This window comes from Macaca fascicularis, chromosome 4 (assembly GCF_037993035.2).
Source record: "Macaca fascicularis isolate 582-1 chromosome 4, T2T-MFA8v1.1".
NCBI lineage: Eukaryota > Metazoa > Chordata > Mammalia > Primates > Cercopithecidae > Macaca > Macaca fascicularis.
In genome coordinates, this window is record NC_088378.1 from 7,730,472 (window position 1) to 7,753,941 (window position 23,470).

The 23,470-nt window shown below is 44.4% G+C and overlaps 2 long non-coding RNA genes across 3 annotated transcripts; both read left to right on the forward strand.

Moving 5' to 3' along the window:
• Nucleotides 1-583: 583 nt before the first annotated feature.
• LOC135970502 (uncharacterized) lies at nt 584-3,779 on the forward strand. 2 transcript variants are annotated; one of them, XR_012433283.1, is made up of 3 exons: nt 584-849; nt 1,273-1,357; nt 3,413-3,779. It is a non-coding gene; the product is annotated as an uncharacterized lncRNA (long non-coding RNA). The 2 variants fall into 2 exon arrangements; XR_010586172.2 differs by lacking the exon at nt 584-849 and having other exon boundaries at nt 1,222-1,357.
• A 13,905-nt stretch (nt 3,780-17,684) lies between these two features.
• LOC135970503 (uncharacterized) lies at nt 17,685-21,916 on the forward strand. The gene is made up of 2 exons (XR_010586173.2): nt 17,685-17,825; nt 20,306-21,916. It is a non-coding gene; the product is annotated as an uncharacterized lncRNA (long non-coding RNA).
• The last annotated feature ends 1,554 nt before the right edge of the window (nt 21,917-23,470 follow it).

The window sequence follows — 23,470 nt, forward strand, 5'->3', positions numbered from 1 at the left end:
TTTTGTTCCTAAGCAGAGATCTACAGATAAAAGCTTCAACCTCTCCACAGGTAAATTCTCCGTGTTCACCTTATGTTACATGAATTGCCAATTTACTGAGCACGATTTACTGAGTAGAGAGGAATACGTAACGACGATTGCCCTACCTGCCCCTTTTCTCTTTTCCGCTTTAAATATTGAAGCCCTCAAAATTCGTGATTGGAGAAAGGCACAGACCACAGATTGTTTCTGTGATTCCATGTTAATTGCTTCTGGGCACGTCCTTAACCTTGAGAAAATCAACTTCTAAATTGATTGAGACCTGTCTCCAAAATTTTTTGGTTTACATAATCCCACTTTATCATGCTACCGTGAGGATGACATTGGGCAATCATAAGCCCCTGACCTGTACCTGGAATATGGTGATTGCTCAATAAACACTGGTTCTGATTATAATTTTTATTAATGTCTTTTTTAAAATCAATTTGCTCACTGATTTTTATTCTTTCTTTACTTAAAAAAAAAAAAATAGACCACCTTTAGACTGCCTCCTTTCGTCAGGCACAATGTGAGGCATTGGGGGTACAACGGGAAGTAACTGTCTCTGCCTTCCAGGAATTCTGCAGAGTGGTAAAGAGGACAAATACCAACAATTACAGAGCAATGAGCTAGGTCTTGCAATGGGAATATCCTCGGTCTCCTGTGGGAATGTTGGATGAGAAGCAACTAACTCTGCCTGAGGACTAGAACAGGGAGAGGCTGTGCAGAGAAGACCTCCTAGAGGAGCTGACGAGAGTCAGACTGAACAAGACCAGAAGGGAATTGCCACAGCCGGAAGGAGGAAGGAAGGTCCTGCCTGGGGAAACCGAGGTACAGTCAGCAGGGATGGCTGGTCCTGCCCTCCATGGCCCTGGGCTGGTACAACAGTTGTTCTCATTTAATCTGTGGATCCAGTCTCCTTAGTAACCATGCAGACTCAGTAGAGAACAACGTTCTGGAGCCTGCTTCTGTGAACATCCATCTCTCAGTTTCAAAGCGCTACCTCCAGACGAGCCTTCCTTCGCAGCACGGTGTTTCACCTGAGGAACATATTAATAATATGACTCGCACTGTTTGAGCGCTTTCCATGTGCTCTGCACGATCTGGGCCTTTCAAACATCATCTCATGCAGTCCTCTCCAAAGCTACCCTGTGTGGTCATCTCGTCCCGTGTCAAATCCCGGCTCCAAACAGTTTCTACGCTGGCCCTTGGGCAAGTAACCTCACTTTGCCTCTGTTTCTTCCTCTTCCAAAGGGGATGCCCAGCCCACCTCACAGGTTGACAAGGCGGCGATAGGAGTTAATGTAAGCAGAGCCCTTAGAACAGTCACCAGCACATGGTAAGAACTCAGTAACTGCTATTCCTGTGCCACTGCATGTGCCTCTAGGGTTTTTTGCTTGTTTGAGATGGAGTCTCGCTCTGTCACCCAGGCTGGTGTGCAGTGGTGCGGTCTCGGCTCACTGCAGCCTCCGACTCTTGGGTTCAACCAATCCTTCTGCCTCAGTCTCCCGAGTAGCTATAGGTGCCCACCACCACACTGGCCCAATTTTTGTATTTTTAGTACCGACAAAGTTTCACCATATTTGTCAAGCTGGTCCCGAACTCCTGACCTCAGGTGATCAGCCTGCCTCAGCCTCCCAAAGTGTTGAGATTACAGGCGTGAGCCACCACGCCTGGCCAAGTGCCTCTAGATTTTTGACCCATTTGCAGAGTAGTGGGAAGAGGCAAAGATTGACAACAGTTCGAAATTGGTTTTCTCTTGCTCTTAGGCACATAACTAATTTCCGTTTCCCACCTCCCATATGGCCATGCGCCTGAGTGTCAGCCAACGGAATGGGAGCTGTACTCCTTCCAGCCTGGCCTACAAATCCGGCCCCTGCATTCACCATCGGCTGTCTCATTCAGGCCAGTGGGAAGGGAGATGTGTTGAAGATGTGAATCCCAAAATGAAGGCATGGAGAAGGTCATCCTTCAGGCTTGTCCACTGCACAGTTCCGTTTTCTAAATAAGAAGCCTTCACACACTTGATGAGCAGCCTAGCCAGCTTCTACTAACACATGTGTGTCCAGAGCTCAGGGAAGGGCCAGCCTTGCAGTGCACTGTGGGAGATACAGCTGTGGTCTGCCCAGCAGGTTCTACTTCCTCCTCCTCCTCCCAGTAAGAAACTCCCTCTCTTATGTGAGAATTTACAACATGATTTACTGTGGCTTAATTTCTGCACCACCAAGTCGGCAGGCAGTGCACACACAGCCCAGGCTCCGAGCCCTTGGCTGCATGATCAGTTCTGGGGCAGCCTCTTGACCCACAGTTATTGTGGCCTAATCAGTTATTGCCAAAGGGTTCAGGAGAAGTGGATCTCTCCTTTTGGGTGAGATTGCTGGCTTTAGAGGATGTAGATATCCTAGGGATCCTTTCAAAGAAAGAAGCCCTCACAGGGGAAGCAGAGCCCATGTGGACTCCGATGTGTATGCCTTAGGGCGTCGTTTCAACTCCAGCATCCATTAACATTTGATTCACCTTCCTCAGTTACCTGGGTAATAAGCCTCCTTTGTGTTTAAGCTGATTAAAGCCAGTTTTCCCAACTTACCAGCTTTGCCCATTACCTCCAGTTCCCTGGACCTCAGCCCCGCTGCCTCTAACACCTGCCTTGAGAGCTGTCTTGATAATCTCATCTTCACATTACATAAATATTACAATTCCTTAAATAATCAGTGACTGTAACAGGCACGGCTTCCACTGAGGGGAGAAGAGTATTAGTCACTCACATGTGGTCTCCATGGATAATACTCCTTCTTAGGAAGGCAGTCTTGCTATATACACTGGAACAAACAAGGTCCCATTAGCACCAACTCAGTAGAACTGCCCCTTTGTTTTATTGTGCTGAACTTTTGTCCTATTAAAGATTTTTAAAAGTAAATGGTGAATTTCAGGAGTTTGGAAATCTTTGCAAATTTCCTTCACAATGTGTTTCCTTGTACTAGAATTTAATTAATGATACTTTTATCTGTTTTTCATTTAAAGCAACATAGTTGCAACCCCAGAGATTTACAAAATCAGAAATATAAATTAATTCTTACCATCAGTTATACAGACTATCCTCCCAGCCTTCGCTTTAGTCTTTTGATTAAATACAGGCTATCCCCAAATATTTGATGGGATAGTTCTGTAACATGTATATTCCATTTGTATCTCAAACACTAGAATGCCAGGCTTGTATTTTTGAATTTTATTTTGGATTTTATTTTGAAATTCTTACTTGTATAAACCAATCCCTTATCAAAATAGAGAATTTTCAAAAGTTGCTTAACTTTGTCACTCTCGTCGCCTTTCATTCTGGTGAAAACCAGCCTGACCATTTTACATTCAGGTTTTCTTTCTCCATATTCATTTCCAGGCTCTGAGTTCATTATTCCAGTGAAACCATACTAAGGAAAAAAGACTTTTTACCCTCCTCTCATCTGTTGAACTTTGGCTTCCTTCACTCTCCCTTGCTCTGCACACCCCAGCTCCTCCGAAATCAAATGTCAGGAGACTAACCCCGTGAAGAGTCTCTAAGAATGGAGTTCTCATCAATATTGTTCATGTTGCGGGGAGGGGTGGACTGGGAGTTCCTGTTTAAAGTATTCAGAATTTCTGCTGGGGATAATGACAAAGTTCTGGAAATCGTTGGTGATTACACAACATTGTGTATGTGGCTAATGCCAATGAATTGTACATTTTAAAATGGTTACATGGTAATTTTAAAATATATTTTATCACAATGAAAATATCTTCATGCTTTCTGTCTTGTATATTTGTATAAATTACTAAATCTAGTTGCATCACTCATATGGAGGGCAGCAGCTAAGAAGCCTGAAGAAGTCAGTTAAAATTGAACGGGTAAAGAAATTTTGTTTCTTAAAAAAATGCCCGACAGAACAAAGCATACGCACCCTTTGCCAACTGTCTTTGGGAAAAGGCTGTGTTCGCTCATGCGCAGAAGGAAGCCAGGCAGCGAGGATGTCGACAAGGGAAAGATGAATGACCCCCTGGAGACCGCAGGGTTTGTGTTCGAGTTTCCACCACCTTTTCATCCTTTTGTCCCCCTTCTGATTCACATGCAGATTAGCCCAGACCAACTCCTCTCTAAATACTCTTTTCACGCTGGTTGGAAGGTAGAAGGCTCAACTAAATATGCATGAGGTTTTTTCTCCCGGGTTTCTGATGCGCTCTTGTTGGGTGTTGAGGAATTACGTTAATGAATGCGTGCCTGCACACACCGACACAGAAACCAGGCACGCACATGCACACACACACGCACATGCACACACACACGCGCATGCACACACACACGCGCATGCACACACACACACACAAACACACACACAATCAGCTTTGTCAGATCCTCCTTGGGCACTCACCAAACAGTTCCCATGAAAAGGAGGAAAGGAGAGAGGGGGAGGAGGAGAGATTTAAAATCTGTTGCCAGGGGAGAAATAAATGGTACAGCTTGATACAAAGGAAAGAACAAAGTTTCATCTTTGCTTTCTGGAGTTGCAAATGTAACTCTTGTTTCCAGTCAGTCCCAGTGTAAAATAAGACAAGGCCATTGCAGAAGCAGAACTAGCTGGCCTGGCTCTTCCCAGTGGAGAAGAAAAAGTTAAGGACAGAGTTTAAATGTTGGAAATAAGTTGTAAATTTGAAAACAAAGAACTCATCAATAGTTTCTTTAAGCAGGGCTTTATGCAAATTCCTTCACCACAGATCGTGAGTCTGGATCCCAGAAGGAGTTATTAGGGTTTATATAATACTGCCCTTTGTGCTGTCTTTTTTTTTTCCTGTCTCTTCTGTGGCTTTTAGATGCTGTTTTCATTAGGCTAGCTAAATTCCACTTTAAGATGAATTCACCCTAAATGTGTTTGCATGAAATTATATCGAGTTATGGCTTAGAGTGTAAATCATCTTTAATTATAGGTAATCTTTATGATATTTTAACAGATAGGATAATATATTAGCACACTGGAACTGAGGTGCAGACATATTAATGGCCTTAATATCACACTGCCAGAAACAGTCATCTTTTCAACCTTTAATCATCTCCCTCGCCTGCCCCTTCCTTTCTGTTCTTAGTGATCACAGAATGGCCAAGCAGCCCATCAGACCCTGGTCCGGAAGGGCCCGGGGGCTCTGTCACTATCTTTCACACTTGTGTATCAGGACAGTAGGTTGAAAAGTGTATTTTTTCTGTGTGTGTGTTTCTAATGTAACCCATCAACGGATACTGGTTTTCATTTGTAGATTTTAATATACTAAAATATAAAGATTTTGTTATTTTCAAAAATTCCTTCTGGATTCAAGCAACAAATAATTAGCGTAATTCTCTTCATCCATCCTCACAGGGTACAAAAAGATGGGTAAATCCTGCTTCAGGCCCACACTGCTTCTCTAGCTGAAGGGACGCAAAGCAGAGACAAATCTCCAACTTCCCTGAAGCATACGGAAAGCTTCCCTGTGCATTTTGTGACAGACTGAAAATTAGTTGTTGATAGTATTTCTTTCACATGAAAGCACAGAACATACTCTATTTTCCATCCCAGCCCCCACCCCAAACAGAATCTGGTTATTTGAAGTCCACATAAATAACCAACCCTGGTCTATTGTTGTAATCAGCATTACACATTCTTAGCTTATAACCAGGGTGTCTTTCTGTTTCATCAATAAAAACTAAGATGGAAAGTTCACGCGGAAAGCGTTCAGTCTTTCATCTGCTACACTGACAAGGAATTATCATACTCAGCATTATTTCCTAGTCATTTATTACTGACTTGTCTGAATTAATAGGTACCTGGCTCTATCTAAGTTTAAAGAAAATTGTATCTACGTTTTTTAAAGAAAAATTTAGTGAAAGAGTTCAAAAAATTGTTCCAGATTCCTCCTGGGGGAGGAAGTGCATTGCTTGGAAGCTATTTCAGAAGGGCGTTTTGTAGAAAACCCTGGGAATCAGTGTGGGTATTCAGTAAATATTTTTGAGTGAATGTTGGATGGCTTTGACCAAGTAAATTAAATGCACACGCACACACTTAGTCATCATTTTATGTGTAAATAAATACCTATACACAAACAGAACTATTACCTCTACTGATGGTGGATTACTGAACTCAGCTGTGTCCCACACTTCAAATGGGTCCCGGTCTCTGGGGAGGCATTGCTGCCTGGTGTGAAGGGATCACCCCACATCCATCGCCAGGTCTAGACAGAGACTGGCTCCCTCCCGGCTGACACTCAACAGAAAACGGTGGAGCTGGCCTTTTAACCGTGCCCAGTGGATGGTCCTGATCTGCGTGGAGTAAGCTGAGGGTCTCCAAGAAGGGTTTCTTTGCTAAAAATATGTTCCGAGCCAGTGGACTTTACTTCTTTTAACAAAAATATTAGTCATGGAAATTTTAAGAAGAAAATTAGAGTTTAATTTTGCTGAGTTAAAGTTACTAACCTTTAATATATAGATAATATATCTATATGTATATATAGATATATATATCTTCTGGGTAAATGGCATTATCAAGTGCTAACCTCTGACTAAAATTAGCATGTTGGAATAACCTGAGCAGGAAAGAAAAAAGAAGGCTATTTTTTGTTTTTCACTTTTGTTTGTTTGTTTGTTTTTGAGACAGAGTCTTGCTCTGTTCTCCAGACTGGAGTGCAGTGGCGCAATCATGGTTTACTGCAGCCGCTGCCTCCCAGGCTCAGGTGATCCCCCTGCAGGCACACATCACCAAACCTGGCTAATTTTTGTAGAGTCACAGTTTTGCCATGTTGCCCAGGCTGGTCTGGAACTCCTGAGGTCAAGCGACCTGCCTGCCTCGGCCTCCCAAAGTGCCGGAATTACAGGCGTGAGCCACCGCGCCCAGCCCAGCTCTATTTTAAAACACAGAATCCACAAAGGAAGGAAAAGGTCAGGCCCTTGCAACAGTGTTCTGTGGAGGCACACACTAGAATGTACTGGAATAGGGTTCCCTGAAAGCCAAAATACAGGTTTTTTTTGAAGGGGTGCGGAGGTGTGAGGTAGCACACAAGAGAAAGGACCAGCAGGACAGAGGGAGCTGGGGACAAACTTTGTTCAGTGTCGAAGTTTATCCAGGAAAATGAAACTAACACAAAAACTTTTTTTTTTACATATATAATTGAAAAGTATGTTTTAATTATATTATCCATGGTTAACAAGGAGAGGAAACAGACATTCTCATATACTGATGATAATACTATAAATTGATAGAAGGTTTCTGCAAGGCAGTTTGGTAATAGTTATCAAGAGATTTAGGTTGTGTTGGGGGGCTATAATTTCACTTCTGGGAATTTATTTTGTAGAAATAATCATGAAAGGGTAAAGTTATAGCAATATTTTTATTTTAAATAGAAAAATGTAGAATTTTTATTTATTAATGTTATTTCATTTTATTTTGCTTAGCTATAATTTCTATAATGAATTGATTATGTGATGAGACATCAGCAATAATATTTGTTAAGAAAAAAAGTGTGCCCATGGTCAGCGGGCTCCTTTGGTGTTTGTTGATTGAAAATTTCCCTCCCAGGACCTTCATGGACACTACTCCAGTGCCACAGAAATCCATCCAAGGATGGCCGTAAATCCCATGTGCGAATACTGTGAAAAACACTGCCTCTCCTGACACCAAAACAGAACATGAGGATTTCAGTGAAATAGTCATGCATTGAGTAAAGCACACAAAATCTGAAAGTTTTCATAAATTCAAATACGTCTTTCAGAAACCAGTATACAAATGGTTTCCCATTTACCTTTATAAGCACAACTAAATACACACAAAATATAAGCAACATTTAGCATTTTCACTCTATAACTGGGAGACTTCATCTTTTATCTAACCACTCTTTTTTCTAATACAGCATCATTACCATGGAGTTTCATGTAAGTGGAAAAGCTTTGCAGAACCTCTTCTCAAACCAGAACCTATCCGAATCTGTATTAAAATAGCATTTTCATTAGCATGTCATTTCATTAAAATGAAAATATCTATATGACGTCTTAATTCAAAACTGAAATATTAAAAGTGACCGTTTTGCATTGTCTCTTTCTCACAAAGCTTTATCTTATGGCATGATTTTTGCTCCTCAGACATTTTCAAATATTTGATCCTTGAAGTTTTCGCCCAACTCACTGCAAAGTTTAAAAATACTGCCTATTACACAGTGATTACACATGGTTCTCAAACATGATAGGAACGGGCAGACCAGCCCCCAGCTGTTTCCATGGAGACACTGGGAGCGGCAGTTACACATTGTGAGATTTCTCCAGCCTAAAACTGTTACTGCCTTACACTGAGACATACATGTTTCACAGCTAAGCCTGAATCCAAAATGAAATTAAAAGTTTACTGGCTAAGCGCCGAATTCAAAAGTGCCCTGACCTGTCTTCCTCTGTTCTCTGACAGTGTGTGCGTGTACAAGCTCGTCTGAAAAGAGCTGGCTTGTAAACAGGGGAGAAGCTATCCAAGAAGTATTCTCACAATGAAATAATCATTTTATTTTGTCCATGCTGACAAACAACCAGTCAATTCAGCAGGAGGAAACAAACAAACATTTTCTTTTCCAAATTTGTAATGAGTTCACTTAATTATTTTTGGTTAATTGTGTTGTCTACATAGTTGAATCTTAAATGTGAATTTTCATAACCTAAAGAAGGAGTCCCACTGAGTGATGTTTTACGTTACAATCATTTTACTGTAATCAATATCTAAGCGTATGGTAAATGCAGCTAATATTGTGTCATAAACACTTCAAGTGAGTCACAGAACTCATTTCACCTGGAGGCTATGGCAGATTCCTGGGCTTCCGCATTCCCTCCCTGACTCCTACAGTGGCCGCCAGTCCACCTTTAATAGTTTTGTGTGTGTCACTCCCTAAAACAACAACAAAAATGCAACTTGAAAACCACAGATCCATTCTAGCCTTTTACTCAGTTCACCCCTGTACAGCATTGCACAAAGACTTGGAAACCAGCACAGGTCACATTTGGAGACTACCAACCTTGGCTACTTGCCTTCAAGGAGCATTTATGTCGTTTAAAGAGTTGCTGTACTTTAGCTTAGTGGCAGCCTTCTTTCCACCATTTCAGTATCTGCCATCGATTTTTCCATAAAAAAAACGAGTGCCAGATCTTGGCTTTTCTTTACTGTTTAAGCTTATTGATAGCAGGAAGAAAATGAGGAGTAAGACTTACATAACCTTACATTTTAAGGATAATTCATCTATAAAATCATTCAGTTTCCCTGAACTATGTGAATGGAATTTGTTTGCATAAATGGAATTCCACCAAAGGCTTCTAAACTATGAACTAATTACATGGTCTAATTCTGGAGCTTTCCCAAAATTAATCTTTGCGTTAGTTATCTTTCGCTCTCTTTTTATGTGTCATCTTGCTTTTTCACATTCCATTAGGTATCAAAACCAAGAGAGACAAAGTACAAGCTATTTATATTTTATCAAGTCTCAAGATAATGGAAAATATTTTATACCAGTTAGTACTGCAGAGGAGCCAGGTGATTCCTATACCAATATTTTGGCAGGATGCGAAAGAACAAATAATTACGGGCGATACCTTAAAACACTTATTAAACATAATCTTGAGAAGGATAGTGATTTCAATAAATTTTATTTTTATTCTTTTTTTTTTTTTTTTTTGAGACAGAGTCTCGCTCTGTCACACAGGCTGGAGTGCAGTAGCACGGTCTCGGCTCACTGCAACCTCCGCCTTCTGGGTTCAAGCGATTCTTTTGCATCAGCCTCCTGAGTAGCTGGGGCTACAGGTGCCCACCACCACACCTGGCTAATTTTTGTATTTTTAGTAGAGACGGGGTTTCACCATATTGTCCAGGCTGGTCTCAAATTCCTGAGCTTGTGATCCACCTGCCTCGGCCTCCCAAAGTGCTGGGATTACAGTCATGAGCCACCACGCCTGGCCTTTATTTTTATTCTCAATTGAAATGAACCTCTGTGTGCACACGTGTCTATGTGTGTTTGTGTGTGTGTACAGACGTATAGTGAGGTATGGTTAGAATGAACATTGCTTCAAGCCCTGTTTCTTCACCCCACTGATTGACAGTGGGGAAGTCACCTCACTTCTCGGAACCTTTCTTTTCTCACCTAGAATTACAGCTAACAATGCTTGTTCCATCTGTTTCCATTTTGTCATAAAAATCAAAGGAGGTAGTGGATGTGAAATTTTACTAATTACATATATAGGATCCAAATAACATGTAGTGGTGAATAACATAATTATACCAATAACTCAACATAGGAGTTGCGGTGACCTGTTTGTCTTTAATGAGCCTATGTTTCTTCACATATGAAAATGGTATTGAAGTGGATAGAAGTGATAATACAGCATAACCTTGAGGACAGATAGATTTCTTACAGCTCTCTTCTTTTCTTTTCTTTTTTTTTTTTTTTTTTTTTTTTTTGAGACGGAGTTTCACTCTTGTTGCCCAGGTTGGAGTGCAATGGCGTGATCTCGGCTCACCACAACCTCCACCTCCCAGGTTCAAGTGCTTTTCCTGCCTCAGCCTCCTGAGTAACTGGGACTATAGGCATGCACCACCACGCCCAGCTAATTTTGTATTTTTAGTAGAGACAGGGTTTCTCCATGTTGGTCAGGCTGGTCTCGAACTCCCGACCTCAGGTGATCCACCCGTCTCAGCCTCCCAAAGTGCTAAGATTACAGGGGTGAGCCACTGCACCCAGCCTTTTGTTTTCTTAAGTAACCAAAATTCAACTTGAAATAGTGTTTTTTGTTTGTTTGTTTGTTTTTCTCTGTCGGCCAGGCTGGAGTGCAGTGGCACGATCTTGGCTCACTGCAACCTCCACCTCTAGGGTTCAGGTGATTCTCCTGCCTCAGCCTCCCAAGTAGCTGGGATTAAAACAGGCACCCACCACCATGGTGGGCTGATTTTTGTATTTTTAATAGAGATGGGGGTTTCGCCGTGTTAGCCAGGCTAGTCTCAAACTCCTGACCTCAGGTGATCTGCCCGCTTCAGCCTCCCACAATGTCAACTTGAAATAGCTTAAGCAAAGAAAGAAAGGTTTTTATTGAAAGTCTCAAATAACCATGGAAAGGGCAAGGAAGCAACTGGGCCTTAGAAACCACTGGAACCAGAGGCTGGAGTGCTAACAAGACTTTCTCTTTTCTCTTCTCCCTGCATGTTATTTCATTTTTCTCAGACAAACTCCCTGCACATGGCTGGATGCATTGCCACCAGCTACTCCTGCCCTCACATCTCACAACTTTGCTACAAGAAAACACAAAACATCTTGGCTAAAATTGCCCCCCTCCTCACCCCAAGCTTGATGCCAGCTGAAGAGTCCCAGGAGAAGGCCAGCTGGCTTAGCCCGGGTCAGAGGCCCTGGATGGGAGTGGAGGATTGGCAGCCATCATTTGCACCGGATGGTTAGAATGTGCGAGAAGCAGTTTTCCTGAAGAAGAGAGGTGGTGTCCTCGGAAAAGAGGAAAGGTCCAAGGTTGTGAAAGCAATAAATGCTCACGCAAAAGAGGGTTGACCCAAGGTGTGGCCTTCTTCTTGCCACTCTCTAGTGAGGGTGCCCTTAGCAAATTGATTAAGCTCTGTGTCAAGCGGGAAAAATACAGCCTACCCCTGCCTTGTGTGGTGATGTGAGGAATAGATTACAGAACAGATTTCAAGTGGCCTTTCAAAGTCTAAAGTGCGATACCAATGAAAAGTAAACTAAGTTATTCTGGTTCTCTCCCTGCATTTGGTCAGTTCCTGTAACACAAACCATTCTAGGTTATAATCTCATCAAAGTTCAGAAGTGAGGATTAACACCGCTCTCTAGCTCTATTTGGTCGAGAAACCGCACTATTTCAGAGATTTTTTTTTATAGTTAAAATTTTATCCATCACCTGTTAAATCATGCATGAGATTTGCTTGGGGCGATCCCTGAAATTTTTTCAATTAGAAAAATGTAAATTACACAATACATTATTTATAATGCACACACGGTTGACTATGTTTTAGAATATCACCTAAAGAAACCACAGAAGAATAACAACACAAATATAGACTCTTTGATACTATACTAGTATACATGTCCTGCTTCCTCCTTTCAGGTCTGTTTGCCGAGTCTTCCATTCTTGAGCAATTTTCTCTGGGGTGACTCTACTCTACTGTGAAACCTGTGTCTGTTTGACAATGTCTGTGCCCATTGTGCAGAGTTCTTTGTGGCCCTATCATGGGGGACTTCCATTCTGTACGTGGTTACTTCAGTGTGTCAGCTAGATCTAGCTGCTCTGCGCTGGTTCATGTGGTGCCACCTACCTGCAGTGCATCTCCATTTGTCTCACTGCCCATCCAGGTCCATTGTACCCTTTAAGACCGGTTGAAGCCCACTGCTGTAGGACATCAGTTCCTCTGGCCTTGTTCCTTTGTGGAGCCTGTTTGTATTGTGTGTGACTATGTGATCTGACTGCATTCACAGACACTTCTCACGCATAGCTTTGTGCATCTTCTCAAATTGCTACATGTGTACGTTTGTCCCTCCAAAGGATTAAAACCTGAGTAAGCACCAAGTTTCTCTGCAGAAGCGGGCTGTGACCTTTGGTGCTTCCAGAGGAAAAGCATGCAGAACATCATGGTAAAAGTGGGACACACAGCAGAAACACCCTGGCAACTTCATCCCGCTGCCCACTTCCCACCCGGGTCCCTGACCTCACTGGAAATTGGGGTCCAGGAACTGGAATCCATTTGCCCTGGCCTTTGTCTCTCTGGGCTGGGTGTGGGGCTGTGAAAGGATGGGTGCCTCCTGCCCGTAGTTGCAATGGGACATCCAGAGGATACATGCTGAAAATAATATCCTGGGGTGAGGGCCAAGGTCATGGCCAGTGAGTGAGTCCAAACCATCTCATAAATCAATGCAACTCTCAGAAACTGGGAGCTGACTTCATGAAGCCAAAATCAGTGGTGTGGAGCCATGGGGAGAGCCACGAGTGTCCAGAGGTAGCCGGTGCCACCGGCCATGCTGCCCAAGGTCTTCCAGGGCCTTCCCTTCATGGTCTTGCAGGCAGCTGGGCCTGCTGGGGCCAGAAGGGAGCTGGGCCCCTCAGACACAGCTGGGGAAAGCTTGGCTGCTCGTGTGCTAGATCAGTCCACAGGTCCCCAGGGATTCCCCAGGTTAATTCTGTCCTCTAATTTAAAGCTCGTCACAAACAGGGAGGAAATTCTACTCTTTAGTTATCCTAATCCCAAACAAGTCATGATACTCACAGAGTCAATTTCAGGTTTAATCGTGTTACCTTTATCCAAGTAGAAATCAATTCCCATTTTTGTATAGCCTGCAGAACATCCAGAGTGCTTCAGCACAGAGCAAAGCCCCAGCAGTTACGAGTGCTATCATCATATGGGAAAAAGAAGTTGGTCACTCTGTGTGTGTATGGAGTGGGAAGGGATGGGAGGCGAGTTTATGACAATTTCCATACTTTATCTAACTATCCATACACTTCCTCCTCTTCCCTCCTCTTCCTGTTGGGACATTTTTGTACATGCCACATGCCATAAGATTCCAAAGGAAATACGAGTCCTTTATGATTGTCTAAATCAGAGTCCAGTTGCAGGGCTGGGCTTTCTGTTACCAATTCAATCACAGTTTAGAAATTAATCATACATTTGGCTGGGTGCAGTGGCTCTCACCTGTAATCCCAGCACTTTGGGAGGCTGAGGTGGGCAGATCACAAGGTCAGGAGTTCAAGACCAGCCTAGCCAATGTGGTGAAACCCCATCTCTACTAAAAATACAAAAATTAGCCAGGCATGGTGGCACGTGCCTATAATCCCAGCTACTCTGGAGGCTGAGGCAAAAGAATCACTTGAACCCAGGAGAGAGAGGTTGCAGTGAGCCAAGACCGTGCCACTGCACTCAAGCCTGAGCAACAGAGCGAGGCTCCATCTTACAAAAGAAAAGAAAAGAAAGGAAAAGAAAAGAAAAGAAAGGAAAAGAAAGAAAAGAAAGGAAAAGAAAAGAAAAGAAAAGAAAGGAAAAGAAAAGAAAAGAAATTAACTGTACACTTAAAAAAAATGCAACATTTCAAACCCAAGTATGACTCCACTCACTTCTACGAAGCTGTTGGTCTGTAACTGCATGCCTGACTCCTACAGAGGCAGAACTGTATTGCTGCCTGCTACTCACACACTAGATTGTTTAATTCTTAAAAAACAATTTCTGACAGATAAATTGAATATGTGTATGGCTATCTGAGATTTGCACACAGTAGTAATTTCGATCGATTGGTGATTGAGGGACTGTTTCTCTGTTAGTAGGCTTTGAAATGCCACAGTTCAGGGGGAAATGTCCTTCCCGCTGTTCATGTTTCTCCTCCCTCCCTTCCTCTGCCAGAGAAGGATGGGGGCGAGGAGAGGGAACCTTATCTCTCCCAGGCCTGAGCTCTGCAACTGGATGGAGACTCGGGAGATGTCAGGGGTTGAAGAAGATCCAGGCGGCCTATGACTAATCCAGAGTCGGCTGTAATTTTCATTCTCTGTGCTTTCTAATGGGAATATAAAGAAAGTTTTGGACTCCGAAGGAGAGGAAAGCAAGAAAAAGTCCTTTTTTAAGGGGAAAAAAAGGCTTTCTTTATTCACAACCTCATTTTCCATTGAGTAAAATGTATCACTTTTGTAAAACCTTTTATTTTCTAGTAGGAAAGTTCAAACACAGTTGAGGATTTTATTCCCTCCTTTGTACCCAAATGTGATTTCTCTTAAGGTCAATTCCCTTTCTATCAAAATTTGAACGTGTCAAAAATTTCACTAAAAATGTGGGTGAAGCACAAGATTCTTTTCTATCCAATGACCAGAAAAAAAAGGAGACTGTCTACTTCATCTTCTTTTAGATGACACCAAACCCTCTCCAGATGGAATAACAGAAAGGGGAAAACTATCCTTCCAGGATGTGACTTTAGAGAGAAAAGAGGTAACAGACCAAAACAGGGGATGTGAATGGCATGTGGGCCGCGGGGCTGTCACAGTTAGCAGGATTCATGCAGTAAACCCAAGTGCTTTCCCAGGAATTGCCTTCTATGCTATTTTGATGTTTTGTGTTTTTGAGACAGAGTCTTGCTCAGCTGCCTAGGCTGGACCCAGGCTGGAGTGCAGTGGTGCAATCACAGCTCACTACAGCCTCTGCCTGCTAGGTTCAAGTGATTCTCCGACCTCAGCCTCCCAAGTAGCTGGGACACAGGGGCGTACCACTATGCCTGGTGAATTTTTTTGATTTTTTGTAGAGATGGGATTTCACCATGTTATACCCAGGCTGGTCTCTAACTCCTGAGCTCAAGCGATCCGCCCACCTCTGCCTCCCAAAGTGCTGGGGTTACAGGCAGAGCTGCCGTACCCGGCCCTCTTCTGTGTTGTTTTAAATGAACACCCGCTTTGGCATCCAGAAGCTTTATTTGCCTTATGGATGACCAAGAGTTTATTGTAACGTTCCTTTGGGAGGCAGAGCAGCTGCCAAGCAGCTAGAGAGTGAAGAGACTTTGTTGAAATGCTAAGACTTTGTGTTTGGTGTTTGGAGACCCGGGTTCTAGTCCTTGTGCCACTAAATAGCTGTGTGACTTTAGGCAAATCACTCCCTCTCCCTGAGTGTCACTTTCTTTATAAGAGGTGAATTCAACTATTTTTTCCCCTATTTCTTCAAACTCCAAGACTCTGTAATTATAGCAATCAACACCAGCAAGAATGTTAAAATTATTATGTGAGCAGTTAATGCTAAAATGTGAATTAAGGCATGAATTCCTATGGCACCTTGAGCATGACTAGTAGCATCTTACCAAATCACCTCTAGGAACATCCTGAGATGGTAACTTAATAGCAAATCAATAAATTCCAGACAGCAGGGGACATATCCTAGCATATGAACAAACTAGCAATTGGTGAACTGATTCTTATCTTAATAAGGAGAGCCTAGCTTTTTGAACACCTACTGTGCCAGGCATTGTGTTACGCCCTTTACGTCAATTTCCTCATTAAGTTTTTGCAGTCCTGTGAAGTTGCTAGCGTATCCATTTTACAGATGAGGAAACTAAGACTCAGAGTGAGTAGGTACATTTACCCATATCATTCAAATCAGACTCAAAGACACGTGGCTCTGACTCAATGCTAACATCCTTGAGCAACGTACTCTACGTCCTCATTCATTAGAAAACTCACGAAGACCTGAAATATTAATAGCAACACATCCTTAAGGGTAAGAATTTTGTTTTGATTACAAATCCTCTCTTGTGCTTAGATCAGGACTTGCACATAGTTCGTTCTCATTCAAAGTCTGTTCAATGGAGAATAGCCCCCCACTTGCCGACATGGCCCATGTGTTCTTGGGGCTTCCAGTCTTTAAATCCGTGCTTTAAATGTTCTGTGTTGAGAGAAAATTCTTTTTCTGCACTGTCCCACTGGTACCCACCATCCACCTGTGGCTATTGAGTACCCGAAATGTGTTTAGGATGCCTGAGGAACTACATTTTAAATTTCATTTAATTTTAATGACCGTTCATATAAATAGCAACATGTGACTTGTGATTACCATAACGGAACGGTGTGGACCTAGGGCCAAATAGGTGTAGAATGCTGGGTCAAGGGTCAAATAGGTGTAGAATGCTGGACATGAAGTAGGCATTTGGATTTACTACTGAAAAAAAACAGACTCTTTGAAATTCAATACCTTGCCCAAGGAGTCATGCACTGAAAGGCGTGGACCCACGATTCAGCCCTGACTTCTGCTGATGTAACCCAAATTCATACTTTCTCCACCTTCTTCCTGTACCACATTACAGAAAAAAGGGTCAAGAACCTTGGCTAAAGAAGCCCTAAAACATAAACAAATGGAAGTATCAAATGGTCATTTCCACGATTTGAGATGATATCATGTGGGGAATTTGACCGCCCTTTAGAGGAGGGAATCTACTGCCTTTTGACAAAGGTCTGCCGGATAAGAAACTTTCCACAGTCCAATAAAATTTGCAGACCAGCACTGGCACTCAGTGCTACTATCATTGGGTGCTAACAATTAGTTCACATTCTGTATTAATCAATTTTCACACTGCTGATAAAGACATACCCAAGACTGGGTAATTTATAAAGAAAAAGAGATGTAATGGACTTACAGTTCCATGTGGCTGGGGAGACCTCACAATCATGGTGGAAGGTGAAAGGCACATCTTACATGGCGGCAGACAAGGGAGAGAATGAGAGAGCCAGGAGATGGGGCAAACCCCTGATAAAACCATCAGATCTCGTGAGACTCATTCACTACCATGAGAACAGTATGGGGGAAACCGCCCCCATGATTCAATTATCTCCCACCAGGTCCTTCCCACAACAGAAGGGAATTATGGGAGCTACAGTGCGAGATGAGATTTGGGTGGGGACACGGCCAAATTGTATCACATCTCACGTGTCTGAGCTGTAAATATAAAATAATAGCAGGAACGGGAATGCAGGATGGTGATGCCTGCTGCTGTGCCTGAGGATGAGCGAGTGAGTGCAGGGGCAGCGTGCCACTGCAGATGCTCTAGAACAGTGTTTCCCAGCCTTTCTCATGGGCAGCTTCCCAAGGTGCCTTTTCAGACATTTTTTTATTTTTGTCTTCTTTTTGAGACAGGGTCTCACTCGGTGGCCCAGGATGGACTGCAGTAGCATGATCATGGCTCACTGCAACCTCGACCTCCCAGGCTCAAGACATCCTCCTGCCTCAGCCTCCCAAGAAGCTGGGAACATAGGCACACACCACCATGCCCAGGTAATTTTTTTTTTTTTTGATTGTTTTGTAGATGTAAAGTCTCACTATGTTGCCAGGCTGGTCTTAAACTCCTGGGCTCAAGTGATCCTCCCACCTCAGCCTCACAAAGTGTTGGGAGTGCTGGCATGAGTCACCGCACCCAGCCCCCAATGTCTTTTTCTAAACGCCCCCTCTCTTGAAGTTTTAATACTATATCACATATCCTTTGTGTACATCTGTTACGTATACCTGTGCTTTATACATAAAAAGAATGTGACTTTTTTGCTCCCAAAGAACCAATTTTCATCACCTTGAGGGGGAAGGGAGCACCATCTAGGGAGAGATTGAGGATGTTCTAGCATGGATGGACTCTTCTTGGCAATGAATAGGGACAAAATGGAAAAAGTGGGTGCCCCCATCAGGCAGGCTTCAATGTGAGTCCTGGCCCTGCCTCTTAGGCAAAGGACTTCAACTCTGTAAGCCTGTTTTGCTCATCTGCAAAATGGGGATAAAAATATCCCCCTTGGCTGGGCACAGAGGCTCACACCTGTAATCCCAGTGCTTTGAGAGGCTGAGGCAGGCGGATTACCTGAGTTCAGGAGTTCAAGACGGCCTGACCAACAGGGAGAAACCCCATCTCTACTAAACATACAAAATTAGCTGGGCGTGGTGGTACATGCCTGTAATCCCAGCTACTCAGGAGGCTGAGGCAGGAGAATCGCTTGAACTCGGGAGGCAAAGTTTACAGTGAGCCGAGATCACGCCATTGCACTCCAGCCTGGGCAACAAAAGTGAAACTCCATCTGAAAAAAAAAAATTAGCTGGACATGGTGGCTAACACCTATAATCCCAGCTACTCAGGAGGCTGAGGCAGGAGAATCACTTGAACCCAGGAGGCGGAGGTTGCAGGTGAGCTGAGATCACATCACTGCACTCCAGCCTGGGCAACAAGAGCAAAACTCCATCTCAACAACAACAACAACAACAACAAAAATACCACCCTCCCATTTGGCTTGTTTTGAGGATGACATGAGGTAATAAATCCATCTAGAAGTCGGTGGTCTCTAATGTTGGCTAGTTAATTTATTATTATTATTATTTTTTTTTTTTTTGAGACGAAGTCTCGCTCTGTCGCCTAGGCTGGAGTGCAGTGGCGTGATCTTGGCTCACTGCAAGCTCCGTCTCCCGGGTTCACGCCATTCTCCTGCCTCAGCCTCCCGCGTACCTGGGACTACAGGCGCCCACCACCACGCCCGGCTAATTTTTTGTATTTTTGGTAGGAACGGGGTTTCACCGTGTTAGCCAGGATGGTCTCGATTTCCTGACCTCGTGATCCGCCTGCCTTGGCCTCCCAAAGTGCTGGGATTACAGGCGTGAGCCACCACACCCGGCCTAGTTAGTTTATCTTTATGAACACAAGCATTCTGGTAGTGCAGCCAATTTCTAAATCTTTTGTTTCCTGGAGGTTTCCATTATGAATTCTTTGACTTCAAGAGGAGGCTTTAAGGTGTCTAGGAACAGCGTCATCTTCACGGTGCAGGCCCTCAAGACATCAATGTTCAGAAGATACAGGCTGTCCTCCTCCTCCAGCCCCAGTCACATCTTCCAAACACTTACTAAGGCCCTTCAGAGCTGATTAAACTGAAATCACAGGCAGCATTTGCCTAATATAAAATATGCACAGGAACACTATCTTAATTAGATGTACATGTCTCTGAAGATATAAATAAATGCTTCCTTTTTGATACGTCTGATTTAATAGCCTAATAGCAGGGGAATGCTGCTGAAATATAATTCAGGGGGTGAGGGAGAAATTAATAAACTCAAATATTTAAAGCTCAACAGCAATTAACAACCCATTTAAAGCAAATTTCCGAATTTTAATTTTATTTATCCTTATCCAACTAGGACTAAGCCTGGGGTTCATCATTATTCACTTTCGCACCTAACAGGGTGCTCTGCCCTTTGGCTGGGAAGCCCTCTCCAATTCCATTAAGCAGGAGCAGCGGAGCGTGGCGCCCAAGGCGTGGAGGGAAATGCGGGAGTCCCACCTGAGTTGCCACAGGCACAGTGCTTCCCATTTCCCCCTTGACTATTTTTGCTTCTCTCCCTTCATTGGGAACTTGGGCTTTTATTTTTGTGCTGTGTGTTTAACTGCACACCTATGCTACGCACAAAGCCAGGATCGTTTTCGTCTTTACAGTTCAGAGGAATGAAAGAACATCCACGTCAGTGACCTCCGGTCGGCTAAGGCGGAGCCCGGGGCTCTGAGCCCCTCTGTGCTCATATTGAGGGGGTATGAACAGGAGTCTCCAGGCATGTGTACCTAGAAATCAGCTTAGAATGAGAACCCTCTTTCTTTCTAATAAAAATATTTCTTAGCATTTTAATTATTTATCAAATTATAGTATGGCAGTAAAAATCACTTTACACAAAGACATTACATGTATATTAACAAATCAATCTTCATTCATGTTTTTTTTTTTTTTTTTTTTTTTTAGATGGAGTCTTGCTCTGTCACCCAGGCTGGAGCACAGCGGAGCTATCTCAGCTCACTGCAACCTCTGCCTCCCAAGTTCAAGTGATTCTCCTGCCTCAGCCTCCTCCCGCATAGCTGGGATTATAGGCGCCTGCCACCACACCCGGCTAATTTGCGGGTTTTGTTTGTTTGTTGACAGAATTTTGCTCTTGTTCCCCAGGCTGGAGTGCAATGGTGCCTCTGTTCACTGCAACCTCCGCCTCCCGGGTTCAAGCGATTCTCCTGCCTCAGCCTCCCAAGTAGCTGGGATTATAGGCATGCTCCACCATGCCTGGCTAATTTTGTATTTTTAGTAGAGACAGGGTTTCACCATGTTGATCAGACTGGTCTCGAACTCCTGACCTCAGGTGATCTGCCTGCCTTGGCCTCCCAAAGTGTTGGGATTACAGGTGTGAGCCACCATGCCCGGCTGTATTTTTTTTAGTAGAGATGGGGATTTCACCATATTGGCCAGGCTGGTCTCAAACTCCTGACCTTAAGTGATCCACCCGCCTTGGCCTCCCAGATTATTGGGATCATAGGCGTGCGCCACTGCGCCCAGCCCGATCATGTATTTTGCCTTTCCGTTTCTCCTGGCAGCTTTGTAAGGATGCATGACTTCAGTTTTTCTAGCTCAGTTTTGCTTAGCTCGTCATACACATCTGGGAAACTGAAACTTCTGCTCGCTCCAGAGATTTTAACTTTGAGGCTGTCCCTTCTGTCCAAGACTGATGAACTAACTGATGCCCCTGGGATGGGGAGGAGCGTGGTGGCTTAGCACGTTGGTGTTTTCCTTGTTTGTACCTGTCTGACGAGATGAATTGCAGGGCACTGGTGGGGGCACAGGGGGCAGGGCTGGTGAGCACACGTGCTTTTTCGGGGACTCTCGACTAACAGATGCTCAGCCTGATCTGGGGCTGCTGGGAGGATGCAGGGTTGGAAGAAGTTAAGGAAGCCAAGGGCAGTTTCTTCAACAATTTCTTATGCATGTACCTAGCAGGGAACAACTCAGAGGGACTGGAAAGTGAGGAATGACACTGTGTGGTCAGAGATGGACGCTTCCAGGTTGGCCTCTGTGTGCAGAGGTTCAAGGCAAGGAGGTCCTTGATGAGGCCCCATATTCAAGGGTTGCAGCTTCTAGAAACATCGCCATCACCATCCTGTCCCTTGGCACAATTTTGTTACGTCTAACACTTCCACAGATCCCCTTTCTGAGAGCCACCCTGCTCCCCCACCAATATGCCCCAGGAGCCATGTTTATACCACATGTCTCTGACCATTTGGCCTCATCTGGGGCCTCTCCCAGTGGGAATGTCTCCACCATTTTGGAATTGGAATTTCCAGGTGCTGACTCCCTAATGCTTAATTGAGCCGAGGGGAAATTGGGATGTGGTGGGGTGGCCGTCGTTACCTGTGGGACAGAGGATAGGGAAGCTGGGCTACAGAGAGGGAACGGTGCTCTGAGGGGAACCCAGGGACTGGGCCTGGGAGGCGCCTCCCTGTTGGCTCTCCGGCCTTGGAAGGCCTGGTGGGGCTTCCGGCCCTCAGCTCCTGTTTATCTCAAGAATAAATTCCCCTTTGTTCTTTGCTGAAACTCACATGGCTCGTGATAGTTGTACCCAAATAATGATAATAATAATACTGAAAGCAAAGGTTAGATAGTCATTCTAACTAACAAATCTGTGGGCATCACTGGGCAACTCCAGAGCATTGCAGAAAGCAGTGAAATGGAGAGGAGTTTTATGTTCATCAGGAGAAGGTGACCACATGGCAGGGTTTGTCCTCTTAGCAGCTATGAGGAAGGAAGGGGATGGGACCATCCTGTGTCAGTGAGGGAGTGCTGCAGTGGAATGGCCAGGGTTGCCCAGAGCACTGCACGGCTGTGTGGGGGCGCCGCGTAGAAGCAGAGGGTCGACCAGCAGGCGGGGCGTGCCTGGAGTCACAAGCCTCCACCAATCTCAGAGGGTGCATTATTTCCTTGGGCTGCCGTAACTAACACTACAAACTTGGTGGTTTAAAACAACAGAAATGTATTTATTTATTTGTTTGTTTGTTTATTTAGATACAGAGTCTCACTCTGTCACCCAGACTGGAGTGCAGTGGTATGATCTCAGCTCACTGCAGCCTCAACTTCCCAGGCTGAAGTCATCCTGCCAACCTCAGCCTCTCAAGTAGCCGGGACCACAGGCACCTGCCACAATGCCCAGCTAATCAAAAAAAATAATTTATTTGTAGAGATGGAGTCTCACTGTGTCACCCAGGCTGGTCTGGAAATGCTGGGCTCAAGCAGTCCTTCTCTCCTCGGCCTCCTAAAATGCTGGGCTTACCGGTGTGAGCCACTGTGTTAGGCCTAGACAACAGCAATCTAGCTTCTCACAGTTCTGGAAGGCAGAAGTCTGAAATTAAGGTGTCGGTGGGGCTGAGCTTCCCTCAGAGGCTCTAACAGAGATTCCGTTCCTGCCTCTTCTCACTTCTGGGGCTGCAAGCGTTTCCTGTGTTGTGGCCACCCCACTCCAGGCTGTCTCCATCTTCACATGGGCTTCTCCTCTTCTGTCTGTCCTCTGTGTGCCTCTGATAAGGACACTGGTCATTGGATTTAGAGCCCACCTGGGTAACCCACCATGATTTCATCACCCTTAATTTCATTACGTCTGCAAAGGCACTTTTTCCAAATAAGGCCATATTCACAGGCTCCTGAGATGAGGAAATGGAATCTTTGGGGAGTCACCATTCAACAGCTCCCACCCTCCACAGTAAAGAGCAGGAAGGGAGCACTCATGACAGATCACTTGAGGCCAGGAGTTTGAGACCAGCCTGGCCAACATGGTGAAACCCCATCTGTGCTAAAAATACAAAATGTTAGCCAGGCGTGGTGGAGGTGCCTGTAATCCCAGCTACTCCGGAGGCTGAGGCAGGAGAATCACATGAACCCGGGAGGCGGAGGTTGCAGTGAGCCAAGATGACGCCATTGGCTCCAGCCTAGGCAGCAAGAGCAAAACTCAGCCAGGCGCGATGGCTCATGCCTGTAATCCCAGCACTTTGGGAGGCCGAGATGGGCGGATCACGAGGTCAGGAGATCGAGACCACCCTGGCTAACAAGGTGAAACCCTGTCTCTACTAAAAATAGAAAAAATAGCTGGGCGTGGCG